Here is a 22,567-nt window from a genome sequence, read left to right as displayed (position 1 = left end):
ATCTACAATGAATGGGATTGTGTTGGGGAAGATATTTCAGAGGTGAATTGCGGTAGAATGTAGTTTTGTCAAGGAATCAGTGGGCTTGCTGGTTCAAGGATAACATATGTAATTTGTTGTAACTGTAGGAAAAGCTTATTTGTTAGTGATTAACTCCCTTCTTTCCTTCCACTCTCTTCTTTTATTTAAATCATCATAGTTTCCTTTTTCCTTTAGTTCTTGAAGCCTTCCCATGACTTGTCACTTCCCATGACTTGTCACTTCCCATGACTTGTCACTTCTCAGAGCTGTTAGACTGTCTAAGTGGTATTTGACTCATGTCAAATTTGTGTTTTCTCGTTATTTATATTTACATCTCTGTATGATATGCATATCAGATCCTAACAACAAGATCAGTCATTTAGTCCAAGGATTTTATCTCTTGCTTCTGATACTTATGATTCATGTTTTACTAGGTCATGTTTCCTTCGACTAACTTCTGTTTTCTTATGTTACTATTATTTTATTTGATGTGTATGGATGTTTTGCCTGCATGTATGTCATGCACCACATGGCTGAAATGCCCAGGGAGGTGAGAAGAAGACACTCAGCCTGGAAGAAGTTTAGAGTAACCAAGTCATGTTGAAAGGATGCTCTCTAACCTGCTGAGCTGCCTGTAGGCTGTGCAATGTGCACCAACTTCCCAGTTGTTACCTGTGCTGAGGTGGATTTTGGTGGTGCCATTGTCTTTGAGTCATTTCTGCTTCTGCTAAGTAGCCCCTCATCCATATTCCTGTAAGTAACCCCCAGTAAAACTCATTGGTTCACCAAGCTGGACGTTGGTGGTATCCATACTTTGGTCTGTCCTGAGCTTTCTGTCTGGGGTGAGTAGATGTATGTGGTGCATCTCATGAGGAAAGGGCTTGTTATAAACCAAAAGATTGGATGTCAGAGTCCAAAATGAGTCTCTGTGTCTAGGATGAAATTGGTGGCAGGACTGTTTCTAATGAAGGCTCTAAAAGTGCACCCATTTTTCTTGTCTTTTGTAGCTCTAGATGCAACCCAGTTTCCTTGGGCCATGGTCTTCTTCTGTAGCATTACTTTCCTCTGGATATTCTTTATCTCATGTTCTATCTCCTTATTGACCTTTCTCATTATTATACGGGGATGTCCTAAATAATCTTCTCATTAAGCCACCCTTTTGTCATAGAATCTGACATAGTCACAGGCTATGGGAAGAAAGTTCTAGATGCCATACATAAGCATATTATTTGGCATTCCACACCAACCCTGATTTTTGTTAACTTTAAAAAGGGTTTGGCGGGCATTTATGTGTGGCAGGTACTATATTGGATTCTGGGGTACAAACTAGAATTCGATATATTCCATTCTTCCGACAGGATGTGCAGTCTAGAAATTGAAGCGAAAATACTGATTCACCAGCAAAGATTGTAGTCTTTGTTATTCTGGTAGTGTGGGTCAGTCAAAACAAACAAAGACACAAGTGCCAAAAACACCACTGCTCAACAACAATAATGATTTTCTTAATTATGTGTGAAATAAGTTGCTAGAATGTATCACTTCAGAGGAGTCAAGCGTATATTTCAGTGTGTTGCCCCTTCAAAACCTAAACGAATAAGTTAGAGAAAGGCTGACAAGAAATCGACCCCTTTTGTGCACTGTGGTATACTGTTAGCTTTTTATTTCACATCATATCTCCTTATCACTTTGAGTGCCAGTAAAGAAATAAAGCAAATACTATTTTGTCTGATGACAATAGGACGCCATGGAAAATTGCACCCCACAGAAAATGTAATTCTATTACAAACTGTACATATTCATGCATCAAAAGTACAACATTTAGAGCATTATATGAATCATCCAGTCCCAAAATACATTTCTGACTTGGCTAATCACACTGTGGGAAGGAGTTGTTTTAAATGATAGAGACAATTTATTTCTACTGCTTTTGTGACTACCAGGTAAACATTTGTTTGCTCCTTTATATGTTTTGCACAATTTTGCTTTCTTTCCATGTAACTATAGTTCTCATAGCATCTAAGAAAGTCCCTTCTACACAGTCCCTAGATTGCTTGGTAGAACACTATGCTCATAGTAAATGCACTGTTACTATTTATTGCATGGTATATGCTCTTAGGTTTCTAGACCTCTCCCAAACCTACTTCCCATAACTGCCTGAGTAGAAGATAACATAGGAGAATCCAGATCCTCAAAGGGAAGGACAGGGGAAGATTGGTGGGTAAAGAGTAGAACACAAATAAGATGTTTTCAGGACTAGGCAATTTAATGACATACAGCAGCATGCCAGATATCAAAATTTCTAATGGTTACGTCATAGCAACAGGGAGAGACAATTCTCAACATATACAAGTGAAACAATGTAAGAATAAATCAGGTGCAGAAATGAACTTGAATGTTAGACTTACTGAATGTATGCAAATGCCGGACTTGGGATGTTTTGGAAATTCACGCCGTTGTGAGTAGAGATAACAGCTACATTTAAAGGTCTAGGACCATGTTTACAAGAGGTTTCTTAGAAATTATGAGGTTTCTTAGAAATTAAAACTTAAAAGCTAAGTAAGTAAGGATTTCTAGCTGTATGACCCAGGAGTATTCTCTATACTAACAAGCATTTTGCCATCTGTCCAAATAGCTTCCCCCCTTTTCTCCAGAACAGCATCTCTGGTTGCTATGAAATGCTTAGGTAATCTCATGAGACAGTTTACTGGTATTGCATTCATAGAAGCCTGATGTGCCTAGAACATTTTACTTCTGTCTAACTCATATTTTTAGAGTTTTCAAACATGGTCCCAGTTTCTTTTCATTTTTTTAAATTTGTCAAGGAGAACTCTCAGTGTTCAGTAGATATGAGCAAGCCCCCCCGAGTCCAGCAAAACAGAAGCATGGCTGTTGAACAAAAATTTCTGTCACTTTCTCCTGCCAAATGATGTTTGATAGATTAGCTGCTACCAGAAATATTACTATTTTGTTCAGAATATGCAGAAAGGAGAAGCCCCAAGATGAATGGCTTACTTTATTATAAACTTGATCATTTGTGCATGTGTGTATAGGCACACAAGGTTCAGAGGTCAATGTTGAATGAATTCCTCAATTGCCTTTTTAATAAGTAAGGTTTCTTACTTAACCTAGAGTTTGATGGTTTGCTGGACTGGTTAGCTAGCAAGTTTCAAGGGTTCTCCCATATGACTGCCCCATGGCTAGATTTACAGGTGCATGCTGTCAGGCTCCACGTTTTAAATGGGTGCTGTGAACCCAAGCTCAGGTCTTCATGTTTAGGAAGCAAGCAGTTTATTTATTGAGTCATCCTCCCAGCCTGCACCTAATTTGGTTTTTTGAGAATCCAATCCATTCAGGATGAAACTGGCTATAGTCTAAATGTGTCAGAGAGCTTTTCAAGCTTCCCGATATTTCTAAACAATGTGAGTTCTCTTGAGCACATACATGCCCTGCATGTGCAACTAACAGTCTTCTTAGCCATTAGCTGTCATCATGTTAGTAACTTTCAAGTAGTAGAAACTGAATGCAGATGATGGACACAACATTTTACCTCTTGCTTTTCATTTTTTGAAACAAGGTCTCACCCTGTAGTTGAGGCTGCCCTGATCTCACTCTTTTAGCCCAGGATGTCAATCTTCCTGCCTGGATTCCACAAGTACCAGGATTACAGCTATGAACCATTACTCTTGGCCTTATCTCATTCTTTGCAAGCCCGTGCAAGCTCTGGGCACCCTGTCTTTTCCCATCTGCCTGAGACAAACTAGACAAGATTCATAGTGATTTTCAGGGTAGGAGGTACGTATGACAGACTCATCAGTCTCAGAAACTCAGAGATAAGTGTCTGTTTGCTGGGCCTATTGTAACTAAAGAACCTTTCCCCTCCCAATCAGCTTAGACTGAGCCCTAATAATACACTGGGTGGAAATTAAGTGAAAATCATTCCCAACTGCAGAGATCTTGACTTCAATTTCAATTAGGACTCTTGAAAGGAATCTCAATGCTGAAGATTAGAAGCCAGAGAACCTGACCTCTTTCACAATGTTTAAGAACCAAAGTGTCTGGAAATGTCAAGAGGCACTGTGGGAAGTATCAGGGACAGAACTCTGCACACATTTGGTGAACAGAGAAAGCACCCGGAGGCTGGGTCTCCTCTATAAGCATGTTTTTCATTTTAGGGAAGAGTGGGATGATATTCTCAAAACCCAGTCTTACAAAATGTCCTTCAGCAGTAGAGTCTTGTCCCAAATACATTATTTGAAATGCATTTTTGTATAAATTATTCAACTGCAATTTGGAGGGTCTAATATTTTCTAGGTGTCATTGTTTTTCACCAAAATCATAAAAATTGGAAGTTATTGTCCACAGGGCTTTTGTTTCTCATATATTTGCATAAAGCTTGAAAATGCTGAGGTAATCTAAAATTTTGTAAGACATACAAAGTCAAAGCGACATTAAGTAGTGCTCTTATCTTTTCCTAACTTCTTCTTCTTCTTCTTCTTCTTCTTCTTCTTCTTCTTCTTCTTCTTCTTCTTCTTCTTCTTCTTCTTCTTCTTCTTCTTCTTCTTCTTCTTCTTCCTCCTCCTCCTCCTCCTCCTCCTCCCCCCTTCTCCTCCTCCTCCTTCTTCTTCACCAGTGCAGTGAACTTTATTAATGGTATTCAAAAGAGTAGGGCTTCCGAAGCCCCTCCTGCTATCTGGGGGTCTGGGATGGAAACTGTGAGGGAGATTCTCACTGTCAAGGGCTGAGTTAGAAAAGGGACTTCTCAGAAGCTGAGGGCCTCTCTTGCTGTGTCCTTGCTGGGATCTGTGGTTCAGGGCAGGCTTCTTACTCCTTGGAGGCCATGTAGGCCATGAGGTCCACCACTCTGTTGTTGTAGCTGAATTCATTGTCATACCAGGAGATGAGCTTTACAAAGTTGTCATTGAGAGCAATGCCAGCACCAGCATCGAAGGTGGAAGAGTGGGAGTCACTGTTAAAGTCACAGGAGACGACCTGGTCCTCAATGTTCCCAGGATGTCCTTTAGTGGGCCCTCGGATGCCTGCTTCACCACCTTCTTGATGTTGTCATACTTGGCAGCTTTCTCCAGGTGGCATGTCAGATCCACAGCGGACACATTGGGGGTAGGAACATGGAAGGCCATGCTCGTGAGCTTCTGGTACAGCTCTGGGATGACTTTGCCCACAGCCTTGGCAGTGCCAGTGGATGCAGGGATGATGTTCTGGGCAGCGCCACGGCCATCTTGCCACAACTTCCCAGAGGGGCCAGCCACAGTCTTCTGGGTGGCTGTGATGGCATGGACTGTGGTCATGAGTCCTTCCACGATGCCAAAGTTGTCATGGATGACCTTGGCCAAGGGGGCTAAGCAGTTTGTGGTGCAGGAAGCGTTGCTGACAATCTTGAGGGAATTGTCATATTTGTCATGGTTCACACCCATCACAAACATGGGGGCATCGGCAGAAGGTGAGGAGATGATGACCCTTTTGGCCCCATCCTTCAAGTGGGCCCCAGCCTTCTCTGTGGTGGTGAAGACACTGGTAGACTCTACAACATACTCAGTGCCAGCATCACCCCATTTGATGTTAGCAGGATCTTGCTCCTGGAAGATGGTGATGGCCTTCCCGTTGATGACAAGCTTCCCATTCTCAACCTTAACTGTGCCTTTGAACTTGCTGTGGGTGGAGTCATACTGGAACATGCAGACCATGTAGTTGACATCAATGAAAGGGCTATTGATGGCAACAATCTCCACTTTGCCAGAAGTGAAGGCAGCCCTGGCAACCTGGTGTCCAATACGGCCAAACCCCTTTACTCTGACCTTCACCATCGTGTCTCCGGAATGAGGCTGGCACTGCACGAAAAGAAGCGGCTGTCTCTACAACAAGGAGGAACAGAGAGCCTCCTAAGTACTTCTAAGAGCTGAAGTCTTCTCCTTTCACGAAAATTTTGTTGGCCATCAACTTTTTCTCATGATCATTGTACAATTATATTAGATAAGTTTCTAAATATACTTAATGACCTATCAAGAGGTTATCCCAAGGAGAGCTGACTTGCCAACAGTGACTTGAGAAACACCAGGAGAAAGCTGTGATTTCGGAGCCCTGCTTCCTGAAATTAGTTGTCAAGAGTTTGTTATGCAATTGCATGTTCAAACTGACAGCTTTGCTGTACTCTTTAAGATGTAGATTGCTTTCTGTGTGGAGGTGATATAAAGTATTCCGGGGAGCAATTTTACTAAAAATAAGGCATCTGTGTCAATAATGAGAGCTCGTTGTACAATGGAATATCATTGCACCTGCAAAGGTTCAAGAAGGTAACTTTAGGTGAAATGAAAAACCCTTTTATATAATTGAACAGCCTATTTTCCAAAGCTGTATTTATTGAACTTATTAGTATGTGTTGCTGGCCTCCAAATGACTAATTCTCTACATTACAGGCACAATGTCATGACACAGAGGAGGAAATATGAAAGATTAGGATCTGTGACAGCTCCCTAAATCCACCTGTCTTTTATAAGCCACTGCTGGTGAATGTGTTACCAACTTATAAGATGCTGGCATTTGTGCAGTAACTTTGGAGAACTCAGAGCTCTCCTAATCTTCAGGAAGACATGCAAATGAATGCTTTTTGCCATATCCTGCTAACCTTAAGGGTCCAGGGCTAGACTATGGTTCGCCTAATCTTTTAGACTTTTAACTACTGCCTGTGAAATATTTACAGCTTGATATTTAGCCATGGAGAGTATCTGAAAAATGAACAAAAATTGTCCAAGAAAAATCTCTTTTACAATCATTCTGCAAGTATATTCCAATGACAAAGTAAATTCAGGATGTGATGTTTAAGAGGATTATGTGCCCAGCATCATAACCATACCTCTTCCTTCGGTTTTTAACATCTTTGACTAAGAACTGGAATTTTTATTAAATTAAAAGAAAATCTCAGAGATGGGAACAACCATTAAGTTTTTATAGATGAGTATTATTTTGATATAACTGAATATATATATATATATATATATATATATATATATATGTTTGAAAAGTTGTAGCTGGTTAAATGATCTCTGGCATGCACTAAATTTCTTTGGCTCTCAGCTAACAAAGTGGGCTTGGTATATTGTATGGGAAGTTGAGCGCCTTCCCTCTGACATGTTCCTTTGTAGTGTGTCACTGTGAGAAAAGAAAAGAAACCAACGTTACTGGACAGGGTCAGATATACTGGCGCACCATGAAGGGTGGTTTCACTGACACTTGAAACGAAAAGTTCTGGCTTCTGGAGGTGACTTTCCTCTTCGGTTCTGTGATTGTATTGGAGTGAGAGGCAGACCAGGGTATTACAAAGGCTGTAAAATCACACTGACTAGTGGGATAGTTAAATTCATGCCCAAGATGGAATGATCCCCTATCCTGTGCAGCCATTGCTCTCTGAAACTTCCATCTAGATAGCTTATGAGATATAGGCATGATGAGTCGATCTGTAGTCTCTTTCCCAAGGGCTCACTTAAAGAATCAAATCCTATCTCATGGGCCCAACCACTTGAGATTTCCCTAGAGACCAGGGTATGACTGTGTAAATCAAGAATAGAAACATAATGAAAATATGTTACATTTCTTCCACTCATTTTTATTCCTGTGCATCACTGAAGCTCAAAGTGAGGGGTAGCTAGTCATAAAGATCTAAGAGAGGTGTGTTTGTTCTTTCTTCTTTAACTCAGTTTGACTTCTGACATCCACAGCATTTGGTCATAGGCAGGCACACTCTGAGACATTCTCTCCCCTGCAGAGATGCATGCTGTAACTGAATGAGGATCTCTCTGCTTTTCCAAGGTGGTTCCATGGGCAGTAGGATAAGGTTCAGTCCACAGGTTCAAGATCTTGGGTGGTTGGTCCTGGGTCCTGTTGCCAAGTCTGAGTTGCTGACAATGAGGACACCAAGTGTTTAAATAAGAGCTAGGGGTTATTGAACATGGCCATGGTTTAGACGAAATCTCTTCTCTCTTCGATAGGGCAGAAAACAAACAACTGAGACCTCATCTACATTGCTGCTTCCCACTCAGTTAAGAGGATACTGAGCAACACTGACCAGAGATCTTTCTTGTCTTACCCATGACCTTGTTATATTCTCAGTAGAATCTTGATTTACCCACAAGGCCTTTCTGGAGGTGGATTGCTACAACTTCCGTAAAAATTTACCCAAACTAAGTTGTTTGCAACAATAGAAATTTGTTCTCTCATAGTTAAAGAGACTGACATATATCAACATGGTACAGGCACAATTGATTTTTTTCTGGGATTGGTTTCTTCTCTCTTAGCTCCTGTTGGTTGCTAGAGATTATAAGCATCCCTTAACTTGATACATACAAACCTTTGCCTCCATCGTCACAGGATGCCCTTCCCAAGGTCTTTGTGCTTTTGTGTTCACATGTGGCATAACTCATTGAATTAAAGCCCGTTTGATTCAGCTTTATTTTACCCTAACTTGATTGTGCAATGGCTTTATTTCCAAATTAGGTCCGATTCATGGGTACCAGGGATTCAGATGGGCAAGTATCACCTTGGAAGAGCACAATTCAACCACATCACGTTTGTTTCCTATTGCTCTTATTCAATTATTTGTAGATTTTTACCCAGAAACTCAGTTACAGGAAAGAAATGTCTGTGTGCCGATTGTGCCGTCAGGCCTAGTAATATGTGAAGGTCCTCTGAAGCCTGTATGCACGAGGAGCCTGGCTTTCTCCTTAATGCATAGAGAAGAACACAAATCAATATCTCAAAGATTTCCCCCTGCCATTGAGATAGGGTGGTATTTTGAGCAATTGTTTTGCCCTGTCTTCAGCGCAGCTGTGGAAAGGGCTGTTTCCTTCTCTAGTCATGCCACAGTAGAGCTCATGACAGAGATTCCTTCCTCTGCTTGTTGTTGTAATTCAGCCGGCATCTCACCTCTTCCTGGAATATTACGGTTGCATCGTCTTTACTCTGTCTGTGAGCATGCTAGTATAGGATGAATGGGGAGCAGGGAAGAACGGCACAGAATCAGAGACCCCATCGTTTCCAAACAGAAAAGGCTGATAAGGCCAGAGAAAGAAATTCAGAGAGAGAAAATGGAAATACCAAGGTTATCATAGAGAGAGAGAGAGAGAGAGAGAGAGAGAACAGAGAAAGACATAGAGAGAGACAGACAGACAAGAGGAGAACTGTGACTTCTAATTGTTACTCATGCAACAAAAACGTGGTCACTGATAAGGGAATCCAAGCAGAAGACTCCTGGCTCCAGATGGTTCAGAGGCGAGTCTATTATGTATATTAAAACACCGTCTGTATTATTGAGAATATTGACACCATATTCCAATATCCAAGGGAACCTGTATGGATGCTCTAATTGCTCCAGTACCTGCAATATATTCATAGCCTCTCCATCTGTGTGGTGTTGCTGGTGCTGGCCACGCACCATTTGACAATCTGGTGTGCGATGCTCTTTCTCTGACCCCATCTTCCCCACTGCTTTGTTTAGCTCCAATATGTTCAGCCACAGAGGCTTTCCAAATCATTCACTTAGTGACCCAGGGCAATGCTACCTACCATCCACCAGGGAATGAGTCATCCCATCATGGAGGCCATGGGAAGAGAAAGAGAGAGAGAGAGAGGGAAGGAGGGAGGGAGAGAGGGAGGGAGGGAGGGAGGGAGGGAGGGAGGGAGGGAGGGAGGGAGAGAGACTGAGAGTTGTCAACAGATTCTGTGTGTTGTAGAAGATGAGTTCGCATGTAGGACACCATGCAGATTTAGTGGTGCATGATAGATAGGTGAATTTCTGACAGGACATGTCAGGCGTTTTCAGAATCTCCAACAAGAAGGAAAAGTCAAGCTACATATTTATTGTCAAATAGCCTCCGTGGGATCACCATTTAATCACTCACTTTCTTTGCTCCGCTGTGATTACTCTCAGAGGAGCAGCATCAGCTGGACGCTTCTGGGTCGTGGAAGGGATCTCCAGGACTGCTCCTAACCTCACAGCATTTCCATGATCCTGACTGGCCTGTAAAGACGTGATCCAGGCAAAGTTTATCCTGAGCATCTGATTTTTGTCTCACCCGCTGATTGGGCAAACTCTCTAACTTTCAAGCTTGATCAAATGAAATATTATAAAATTTGTAGCAAATGGAAAGTACAGATAAAAATTTAAAATAACTCATCTATGACGTCACTGCCAGCACTGTTTGTTGATATTTTGCCTCATATAATCCTGTGCTTTTTTTATGTGTACATAGGAAGAAAAATTTTTCTAGCGATTTTTGTATACCATTAGTTTTCTAAGTAGCCTCTGCGTCGAGAACTGTGTATGTCACTTACCTCTGCAATTAAATTATCGTATTTGAATAATTTAGTTAGGTTCCTGCACACGGCATTTTCCATATTTTTGCTATTTCAAATGAGTCAGGGGCCTTTTTGTGTCAGATATTTCCCTTAGATTAATTATAAACAGCAGGATTGTGAGTCATAGGCTCTACATATTTTTAAACTGTACAACACACATTGTTTGATTTCCTTCAGAACCAGTCATTTTCTTATACACAGTGTCTATTGTCATAGACGTAATGACTCCTGACTCCCCTCTCTTTCATTGATGCTCGTCATTGAACCCTAGCATGGTTGGCCAGTGTTCCGCCCCAGGCTGTATCTCCAGCACTAAAGATGAGTGTGTATATTTCTTACATAATCTGGTGGATGTGAAGTAGTAAGTTATTATTGTTTTAGTCTGAATTTGTGTAATTCCTTCTTCATGTTTATTCTTCTTTACTTTTTCTTTTATGAGCCAACCTTTCAGAAACATGTTTATGATTTTGACTTCTGCTTTTGTCATTTTGAAGCACTTTTAAGAGCTTCTAGGAATCAGTGACACTCTTGTGATGCAGTATTGTAATTTATATTATCTCTGGTGTTCCAGAGAAGATGCCTTTGGATTTTTTATGTGGCTGAATCTATGGTTTTAACTTTAGAGTTTCTCAATTCCCGAATAATTATTGTATTCTAGGACTTTCCTTCCTTCCTTCCTTCCTTCCTTCCTTCCTTCCTTCCTTCCTTCCTTCCTTCCTTCCTTCCTTCCTTCCTTCTTTTCTTCCTTCTTTCCTTCCTTCTGTCTCTCCCCCTTCTTTGTTTGTTTGGTTTTGTTTTGTTTTGGAAACAGGGTTTCTCTGTGTAGCCCTGGCTGTTCTGGAATTTGGCTCTGTAGACCAGGGTGGCCTTGATATCAGAGATCCACCTGCCTCTGCCTCCTCAGTGCTGGGATTAAAGCCATATACCTCCACTGCCCAGTCATATTCTAGAATTTTTGCCTTTTTTCTTTTACATGACTATATTTGATCTGGCATGAACACAAAGTAAAACTCTCTGTTTGTATCTCTCATTTGGTTTGTCATGCTTTCTCTTCCAAATTCTTTCTCACTGATATGGAGACTCCATTTCCCAAGTTCTAACCTCATCTGATATACAGTCTATGCATTGATTTGCATATGCACTGTGTTTCTGTCTTTTCTGACACTATGGTCACACCCCTTTGATTATTTTTAACTTGTGATACCTTTGGTAATCTGATTAAGTTACACTATTTCCACTAGAGAAAGTGTGATCTCTTAAAATTTACTAAAATTAAAGAAATTCTTCTCTGATAAAATACATTGTTAAAAGAATACAAAGAGCCAAACACTGGACATAAGTGTTTGTAAAATGAATATTTTATGAAAAGTTTAAGACTACAAATGTCTGTTAAAATCCTGCAATAAGAAAACGATTTATTTAAAATATGAAAAGGATATGAAGAGTCACCTCACCAAGGAAAATATACACGACTATGTGTAAAAATATGGTAGCTATATGTATGAAAACATGCTTAAAGCTGGGGATACATGCAAGTGAGTGCTGGTAATCAAAACCAAGTCCTTTAGAACAGCAGCCAGTGCTGCTGAGTCATTTCTTTTCAGCCCAATGAACCATTATTATCTACAGTTCACAGCTTATGTTCAGGTTTATACTTTATATCATACTGTTGTTTGTATAGGTAGGGAATGGAAGAAAGATAGGAATCTCTTACTATTATATTATTATATAGATTAATTGCACTGACTTTCTCTGTAACTGACTGCCAATCACTTATTATTTTACTATATGCATATTTAATTGCTCTTAGTAAATAAGTAAATACACATATTGTTCTAAACTGTTATTGGTTAAAGTAAATGTATCCTATTCTGAATTCTTGTTGCTCTAAAGTTGCCTTTGCTTTCCACTACTTCCCTTCCATTTTTCTCCTGGTACGTCTTTTGTGTTGAATCACTGTTCAATGTGGTGATGATTATGACGATGTAAACATCATTAGCAACTCAGCAGCGTTGTAAATTGTGATTACACTTTGTTTCTTCTGTAGGTATTCCTTTTTTTCTGTAGTTTTAATTACTTTCCACCAAGAAGTGAAGGACATGTCTAATTATAATCAAACACCTGTCTATTGGCTCACATTTCTTGAATCTGTGTTTTTTTGAGAGCTCCTTGCTCTTGACTATAATCTGAATTGAGACATTTTCTTCAGCTGTATTTTTCTTTCCTGTTCTCTTCACTAACTTCCTCAGAATAGTGTGTCTCACTCTGTTAGTAGATTCTCTATTCTGTGAGTCCCCAGTCTTTTCCTTTGTGACAGATCTGGCCTGTGTTCACTTAAATAAAGTAGAATTCTATTCCCATCATGCTTCAGTGCCCTTTGCAGGATGTTCAGTTAGCCCTGGCCACAGGAGACATCTGCTCCAGGTTTGGAGGACAGGCGTGAAACAGACACCACAACCTGTGTGACACCTTCATATTTTTGTCAGATGGTGCCTCATTGACCCTGTATTTGCAGCACCTTGCACCACAGATGTCTTGAGTTCCTCTTAGATTCCTCCTCAAGTTTGTAGTCAGGATTTGAACATCTCCACGGGGTATCCCATGTTTTACCTTTACTGAGTCTTGACATGCTCAGTAAACCACATGTGGGTTCTTGGCAGACTTTGTCTTGTGTGTTCCTGGCTAGCCTCTTGCTAAATGATGATTCCTGTACATCCTCATTTGTCCTAGATGTATCCTTTTCCTGGCTCTATCCAATTCTCCCTCCCAACTCCATTGGTTAACTTATAGCGACTTCAGACTCCATACTAGCTTCACCACCAGTTGTCAAAAGTTATTAGGTACAATATTTATTATGAATTGACTATTCATAAAAACATTTCTGATTTCCTAGTCATATCTAAATCACACATTCATATTGGTGGATTACTCTTCAAGTGGCTTACTAAGAGATGATTCAAAGCAAATAAATATCCATGAACTTTTTATGTATAAATATATATACCCACTTTTATCTTACTGTTGAATGGCAGGCAGATAGAATATTGGGAGAATTTCTTCATAGAACTTGATTCTGCCACTGCATCACTCTCAGTTCCTGGAGATACTATTGGGACTCTGATGTCATTTTGAATTTCATATTCTTTGTGTGTAACTTTTGATTTTTATCAACCTCTGGAAGCTTTTAAGAGTTTTCTTTAATCTCTGAAACATCCACGGAATGGTGAAATTGTATGTGCCCCTGTCATTATTCACAGCGATAGACCTTCAGTGATCTTTCTCCAGTTCTTTTCTTTCTTTTTTATGTCATTGATTTCTTCCTTTCCTTCTATTAGCTCTGGATCGCCTAAAGGAAAGTGCCAGCTTCTGAATGGATCCCACAATTCTCTATCCTTTTGTTCTGCTTCCTAACAAGTTAATTCATGCATTTTATTTTTTTTTCACATTTTCCTCAGAAATATTTGAGGTATCCAGTTAAATCTTTAATTTCTGATTTTTTTTTAAAAAATTCTTTGACTTAGGCCTTCATTCTTTGTAAAAAGGTACATTATCTTCTCTTACTTGTGATAAACCCCTGTTCTTTAAATTTATATTAAAATTTTGTTTACTTTTCTCTCTCTCTCCTTCCCCCCTTTGTTTCTATTCTATGTTTTGTATTTGTAATTCAACACAGAGTATCTTGACTGTCCCCTCCCCTATAAGGAGGCGACATTAAGACTGATTGGAGTGTTAGTACAACTTGGAACATCCATCATAGGATGGTCTCCGTCTCATCTCCAAAGGTACTCCAAACAAAACAAAACAAAGATATCCAACTCCTCCAGTCTGTGCATTAATCAGAAGACAGTGAAGGCTGGGTGGGTGTTCTGGTTCTGCCTTAACAAAACGTAAATTATGTTTTAGCATCTTAAACAATAGACATTTATTTTCATAATGTTCTGAAGTCTTTAAGAATTGCACCACGCTACTGGTCCCACTTCTTGGTTTATGGATATCTGCTGCCTTGTTTGCTTGTGATCTCTTCTCTGTGTGAGTGCATTGTGGGCCAGACTGCTGAAGACTCTTCCATGATCAGCATCATAGTGGGCTTCCTAATCTCCTGAATTCATGGAAACTGATGTACCTCCCAAACACCCCAGATACCATCACCATGAGAGAGAGTTCTGGTATGGATTTGAGATTCAGGAAATAGATAACTCAGTCTATACCTAAGGATACCCTAGTTGAATGTATAATCACTTATTCCCTCTCAAGTTTCAAAACAGTGCCTCATTTCTCTTCTCCGCTCTGCTTGTTTACAATTTATGATGTCATGTGGCAATGGTGGCATAGTACCAGGTGTGCTAGGTAGGAAAAGAAAAGTAGAAATCTGATTACCATTTAACCAGAATTGTACATTTTACATTCTGGTCTCTAACTGACTATGAAGCCAAATCATACCTCAAAATTCTGACCCTTTTGCCCTCACCCATGTTCTGGGATCACTTATAGTGCAAAGGATTAAACGCAGAGTTAATAATTACCATTCTTATCCATTTGGATTTTTGGGACTAGTTTGTTCTTTTAATTTGTCTTCAAACTCTGGATGGTTCTTATCAGCTTCCTCTATCTGAGCTCTTTAGGGACAGAGCTTCTACTGCTTCTGCTGACTGTTCAGTGGCTTCTCTCTAAAATATCACTTGGCACATGGGGGTTGCTTTATACATAATAGGTGAATGATAAATATAAGTCCTTGGCTTCAGCTTTTGTTTCTGTTAATTGTCATTATCATCTTTAAGTTTATGCAACTATTGTCTGGTTTTCACATGCACATTTATTGTGCTTATGTGAGCAATGGCCATGTTAGAAATAACACACATTTTAGTGGGTCCTAGAAGGTGTGTGGTTTCACATGACCATGTTTACTTGAATACCAAGGATGAGTTACCAGATTTTAAGAACCGAGTGTTCAAAAATGTGAGGTCCACAAATAAGAGCATTTGGAGTTTGCTTTGAAGATCGTGTGGTTTATTTTTGGTCTTCTCCACAATGTGACTATGTTTGCTATTAGTTTGAAATCCCAGGAGCAGTCATCATCCAGTGGTTTACATTTTCCCATGAAGTAAGCACACTAGACCCTGGGAGCTCTTGGGCTCTCTCCACTCCCTGAACGTTAAATAAATTATGACACATTTATTTTGCAGCTGAATTAGGTGCCAGGAAAGATCAGAAAATCTATCTTCCATTTCTCGGATCGGGGCTGATCATCCCAGCAATGTTTGTATAATGGCTCTCTCGTTATTGATCAAGGGTCAAGAAAGTCTGGGGATTTTGCATTTTGAGAATTTAAGAATAATTTATGGTTAACAAGCAATACTGGGAAGACATTCTGCATGCTTTGTTGCTAATTGCAGCTGTCATAGCCAGATGCCAAGAGATGTACACTGTCTTAACAGCTGTGTTTCCTGGAGGAAAGTGACTCAGTTGCACAGTGTAGTGCAGCCTAGTGGGTCCCTGGGTCTGTTCTTCTCTTGGCATCTTACTGAAAAGCAACATTCATCATATATTATGGATGTGAAAAATTATACAATCTATGTATTCCAGACTGTACTTTCTCTCTGGTATGAGTGCTGAAGATAGATTTCTTTTATGTCCTTGGATTCTTTTTCAGTTTGCTAAGCATTTTACAAGGGAAGTAAGATTGTTATCCACCTGTCAAAAGTTTATATTTTATAAATTAGCATTCTTGGATGAGCTGCCCCTGATGACAGAAGGTTATCGGAGTCTCTAGCCTTGCTTTTCTTGTTCAGAAGCAACAATGGTGTTATTGTTTTAAAGAGAAATAAACATATGTTACTTTTGTTTTTTTTTTTTAAACCTATGAATTCAGGGGACTGTGACCAAGTGATACTAAGTCAAGACATTGACCTAAAGTAATAGAAAGCCCTTGTTAGCAGAGTCCTAACCAAGGGTGAGAATAAAAATATTGAACACTTAGATGGCACAAACTTTACAAACCTGGAACACCGACATCGCCTGCTGTATCAACCAATATCTATTAGTTTCTAAGCAGAGAGAAAGCCTATTTTACCCTTGAGGGACAGCAGGATGTTGAAATAGGAGTGGCGGGGCTGCGTCCCCAGCACCCCAGCCGCCTGGCTAGCTTATGCCCGAAATAACAACACACAAAGTGTATTCTTTTAAACACTGCTTGCCCATTTCTATCTAGCCTCTTCTAGGCTAATTCTCACATATTAATTTAGCCCATTTCTAATCATCTGTGTAAGCATGATGGAGGAAGGTCATTGAACAATAAAGAAACTGCTTGGCTGGCCCTGATAGGTTAAAGCATAGGTGGGAGGATTAAACAGAATAGGATGCTGGGCGGAAGAGGAAGTGAGGTCAGACTCTGCTCTGCTCCCTGACAGACCCAACAGCTCTGCTCTCTGAGACGCCATGCTCCGCTCTCCCGATAGCTCTGCTCACTGAGGCACATGCGATGAAGCTCCGACCCAAGATGGACATAGGTTAGAATCTTCCCGGTAAGCGCACCTTGGGGTGCTTACACACATCATTAGAAATGGGCTAGTCCAGGAGCAAGAGTTAGCCTAGAAGAGGCTAGATAGAAAGGGGTCAAGCAGTGTTTAAATGAATACAGTTTGTGTGTTGTTATTTCGGGCATGAGCTAGCAGGCGGCCGGGGTGCTGGGGATGCAGCCCCGCTGCTTCTATTTCAACCCCAAGGTGCGCTTACTGGGAAGATTCTAGCCTATGTCCATCCTGGGTCTGAGCTTCATGCGTCTGCCCATGAGAGAGAAGCAGGGCCTCTGCTCCAGAGAGCAGAGCTGTGGAGTCTACCCGGGAGAGCTGAGCATGGCGTCTCTGCTCTAGAGAGCAGAGCTGTCGGGTCTGTCTGAGGAGTCTTACCTCACTTCCTCTTCCTCCTGTTTACTCCTCCCACCTATGTTTTAACCTATCAGGGCAAGCAGTTTCTTTATTTAATTAACCAATGAAATCAACAGATTGATATATGACACTCCCACATCAGCAGGAGACATACAGAGGATTCACAACATGAAGTGAAGTAGGAGAGACATATATACTTGCATATTTTATGCATATTATTCTATAAATATATAATACATATTAAGATATAAGCAGGATAGAGAGCTATTTGTAATACTTCAATATTACTTCAATATTATAACAATTAACATAGGAATAATCAAACAGTATAACAACTGTATCAGCCCAAGTCATACTCCATTTGGGTTTCTCTCATGGTGGATCCTTACTCATGGATGGAAGGAACATATTTTTAACACCAGGCTTAATTTCTTCATCTGCCATAGTTGTTAGATTATGGCTACTGTGTGTCATTTAGCAACTTTCGTTCAAATGTTTTGTGTATCCTGCAAACAAAATAACCTGACCCATCTTCTCTGAGACGGAATGTTATAAGGGAAACTATAAAGGACAAAACTGAACCAGAAAAATAAATTGATATTCTGTCACTTATAGAAACTAGCTGTCTTTGTTAAATACAAAAACACTCTTTGTCAAAACTGGTAGCTGCTGCTTAAGTTGCCATGAAATGTCCATGTTGTAGCCTACATGTAAACACGACTTCTCCTACTAGTGCTGCTGAATGTAAGGGGCAAAATCTGTTTGAAAAATTCTGTCTGTCAGTGAATTGGGAAAATATTTAGCTTTCTAACTATGTCGTAAACAAACGCAAAATACGTTTTGGAAAACTCATTTCACATCATGTCACGCTTTGATGTTTCTTTTCTGGAGGAAAGACTCATATCAAATGTAAATTCTGGATGCTGGATGCTGATTTCCTTTTGGCTGTGGGCTCAAGAAGGAGGCTTGAACCTAAATGAACAGGTTTTCTCCTCCTCAGTCAGACCTTTTTTTCCAGAATGGGGCTACATCAGCATTCATCCTAGGCTGCTGTGCATTCCAGGGCATCTCAGCCTTTGCAAGAGTGTGAGCCAAGACCGTATAATAGCTCTCTTTATATAGAGATGATGGACATGAAGTGCAGTAGGAGAGGCATATATACTTGCATATTTTATGCATATTATTCTATAAATATATAATATATATTAAGATATAAGCAGGATAGACAGCTATTTGTAAGTTTTTCTACATTTTCTCTCTGTCTGTCTGTCTGTCTGTCTGTCTCTCTCTCTCACACACACACACATATACACACACTATTGATTTTGTTTCATTGGAGAACTCTGATTATTGAAGTGAACATAAATTTAAAAAATATTAATTAGTTAATTATTGAATTTGTTTTCTATATTTAAGGTAAAATAAAGTTCAAATGATATTCATGTCTTCAAGTCATCTTTTCTTTTATTTTTCCAAGATTCATAAACTATATAAAACCAAGCCCCATTTAATACTAATAATAAATTGCCAATGATTTTCTAGAAACTAAACTTCATTCTTTAGTGACATCACAGAAGTTAATATGAATTGAATCCTGATGCTGGCTAAGTGTTTTAATTTTACAATATCAGCTGCGGTTAGAACATGCATTTGACTTATGTACTTTTGCTGTCTGGTATTTTCTAGCATTTACTGATTTTAGTGTCTTATCAAACATCAGAAATTTCAGAACATTGAGGAAACATCACAGATGAGGTTACTAGGAAAGGAAGATTTTTATCTACAAATATAATTCTCAGAAAGTAAGAAATGACTTGGCGACATTGCTTGCACACAGACACTACAGAGACATTGACTTGCTTGAAAAGGAAATCATAAGAATTTGAAAATGCTTTTAGAATTATAATAGGGATGTTAATCACTTACAGTTTCCAAACTTGGGCTCTACCTCAGAGGTGGGGTACATGGTTTGGGAGGGGCGTGGATGGTGCTGTTGGAAGGGGTGATAAACAGCCAGATAATCTTTACAAATTTTGCTGCATGCAAGGCAAAAAGAAAAAAAATCATTAAACAAAAAGGAAAAACAGTTCTTAAGACCTTTTACTTATTTTCTGACTGTTTTAGTTAGTTTGTAAGTTAGTTAGCTTTTTCATCTTCCCAAGGAGTACATGATGTTTGCAGCAGCTGGGGCACATGGTCCTCAAATTCTCTTACAAATTGTTAAACAAATTGAAAAAATATACATCATTTTCTTTCCCCTAGAGACCTTAGCGATTGGTTTTCTCTGCAAAAGTGAGTTAAAGTTTAAACCAATTTAGAGGTTATATATAATTTATTCACTCAAAAGAGAGACATGAAGAGCATTTATTGGCTTGAAATTACAGAAAGGAGGAAACTGTTCTCAACACCCCCTCATCATGAGGGCGATTAGAATGATCTGGTGGAAAACTCAGTTGGCAAAGGCTCAGTTCTCCAGGAAGCAAGTCCGCATGTGCGCATCTAAGCTATAAATTAGCGGACGAACCCAGAAATGGGATGATAGTTGTTGATTCCCAGGCCATTAGAATACAAGGAAAAGCCTAATCTGAGATAAATTGGGAAATCTTTCTTCTCCTTGTCAGCAGCCTTCGCTGCGTGTTAATTACAGGGGGTTGATAGCGGGGGAACAATGGAGGGCCTTTTCTGTGCTCAACCAGATTGGAAGCTGAATTGTTTCTGTATAGTTGTCTTCCTGTTTTGTTGCTCTGAAAGCCCTGTGTTCCTCAGACTGTTGATAATTGCTCCTTAATGCAAATTTGTAATGCTGTGTTCTCATGTTGCTCTTTGTAGAGAAATATTTGCCTTATCCTAAAGTCTATCAGAATGCCAAATTCTTTCAAGAAAACTGCAATAACTGTTTTCTCCAGCGTGAGAACAATGGAGGATTTTTTTTTTTTGAGTGTGCGACTAAAAAGCTTTAGTTGTAGTTGGGAAAAGAGATTAGCAAAAATATCATCATGCTTTGTAAGAAATTGGAAAGGACTGTAGGGATAATCACAGTAGAAATAATCTAGTTTTCCCTCCTATAATAAACCAGGACCACTTGTACGACTCGAGCACATACCCTCCTCAGCCATTTTATCCTCCATGACACATTATTGTTTTTTTCTCTTTTTCTTGTATGGATGTTTGGTATGCGTGTGCATAAGCATGTTTCTTTCTGTGTGTGTATGCTTGCATGTGCTGTGCGTCCATATTTAGCACTAGGATCATTATTCATTGCTCTTCCACCTTCTTTATGGAAATTGAGCGGCATGGTGAAACCTGGTGCGGACTGATGTGGCTAGTCTTGTTAGAAGGTTTGCTATGGGGAACCCCGTCTCTGCCTACTGAGTCTGGAATTACAGGTCGTTGTCTGTTGTACCCACTTAGCCTCTACAGTAGTTGCTGGGGATCCCAACTCCAGTCCTCATGCTCATATTCAAGTGCCTTAAACACTGAGGTATCTCCAACCCCTCTATTTTTGCTTCCATAAGCTGCACAGGATGAACGATCTTTTTAGCACTTCGGATAAAGCTAGCTCTAAGTGTACCAGGCAGAGGACTTAACTATGGTTGCCGAAGCACACTTTTCTTCGGTTCTAATGCAACTAATATATCAAGTTTCATAAGGCATGCAGATATGACTCATGAGAAATTCTGTGGGTGTTTATACTGGGGGCTGAACAGATTGCTCAGTGCTTAAGAGTACTTAGGGTTTTTGCAGAGGACCTGGGTTCAGTTCTCAGCAATTACATCAAGTGGCTCCCACCCACCCATGGCTCCAGTTCGAGAGGATCTAACACCTTCTGAACCCCTCTGAAACCTACACCTGTGAGGTATACATCAACTTCTGTGAGCACACACACCTACACATAGCAAATAAATCCACCTTATTTTTTTTAATCAAGAGGTATTTCTGCCACTTTACAAAGCCCTAATGTAAAACGTCACATATGTCTTCAAAGCATAATGAGACAGAAATGGAAGTCCCTCCTGGTACAGTGGTGCATACATGCAATGGTACCAGTGGAGGAAGGGTCACCGTGTCAGGAGGATCACAAGTTCAGTGCTAACTTGAGCTATACCATCAGACTCTCTCTCAAAAAAATAAAAAAATAAAAGCAAATAAACAAAACAAAACACACACACACAAAAGACAACAGCAAAGGAAAGTGGACTGTGTTCTTCAAGCCTGAACATTTTCTTTTCCTTTAGAAGAACATTTGGAATCACACAGAGCAGGTGCCTTTGAACATGAGATGAGGCACACACGTGTGCTTCTGAGATTCATTTTGGTTATTTACACAACCAAGAGCCTGTGAGGGGCCCACGAGGGTCTTGAGTTTGTGCAGTTGGGGCAAAGACACTCAGTTGCCTGCAGAAGAAGTCACAGTAGGAAAAAATCCATTTGAAAAATATTATCTTACAAAACAAGACTTATCTCTTATCACATCTTATTCAAAGTTCTTATTCAAAGGACTTAGGCGCACATAAAAGCCAGCACTGAGTTTTCTGAGGAGTCTATTCAACAAGCTTACTCATCACCGTTGCCTTCTCCTTTACCCAATTTTGCACATTATTTCCAACACTTCTGAATCTAACTCATGACCCAGATCAGGAAATAGGTCACCCCCCTACCGCTTAGCAGAATTCTAGCTTCTTACCAAATTTTAAGTCTATAATATAATAATATAAAATAATCTTATAATATAATATTGTTCAGTGGGCACAGTGCTGCATACCAGATCTCTAGAACTTATTTAGCTTACATATATAATTTTTTTTATATTCATTCAACAGGTTCCTTCATTTATCCTTCATTGAGATCCTAACATCAGCCACTATAATCTGATTATGTGCATGGGAATTAGTTAAATTAGCTAGTTGGTCTTGATACAGTGAATCTTACCATGACCGACTGACTGTTTTAGGTACTTATATAATATAACATGGATTTTTCTTTGATTGGCTTATCTCACTTAGCATAATGATGTATATCTATCATCTTATACCTGCTAGGAGACTTATTGATTTTTCAAAAGGAGAGATAATAAATGTTGGCAGGAGTGTGAAGAAATTGGAACCACTGTTCAATGAAGAATTTAGTGGCTATTATGCTGAATGACCTCTTCCTCTAAGATGGACAGAAACAAATCCCCCTTTTCAGCAGCTTTTACCAGCCTAGGAACTGTTGCCTGGACCCCATGCTTCTTCCGATGAGATCATTCCTGACCACACTCCATATAGATTTTAAACTCATTGCTACGTAGAAGCCAG

At 39.8% G+C, this 22,567-nt stretch overlaps 1 pseudogene; it reads right to left on the bottom strand.

Moving 5' to 3' along the window:
* Positions 1-4,842: 4,842 nt before the first annotated feature.
* On the bottom strand, positions 4,843-5,843 carry LOC126497489 (glyceraldehyde-3-phosphate dehydrogenase-like; annotated as a pseudogene).
* Positions 5,844-22,567: the final 16,724 nt, after the last annotated feature.

The sequence above is a fragment of the Alexandromys fortis genome, unplaced genomic scaffold, assembly GCF_014885135.2.
Source record: "Alexandromys fortis isolate MF-2015 unplaced genomic scaffold, M_Fortis_MF-2015_v1.1 scaffold_24, whole genome shotgun sequence".
In the NCBI taxonomy this organism is placed as follows: Eukaryota; Metazoa; Chordata; class Mammalia; order Rodentia; family Cricetidae; genus Alexandromys; species Alexandromys fortis.
Note: the sequence above shows the minus strand (reverse complement) of the source record. Positions and strands in the feature narration are given on the sequence as shown.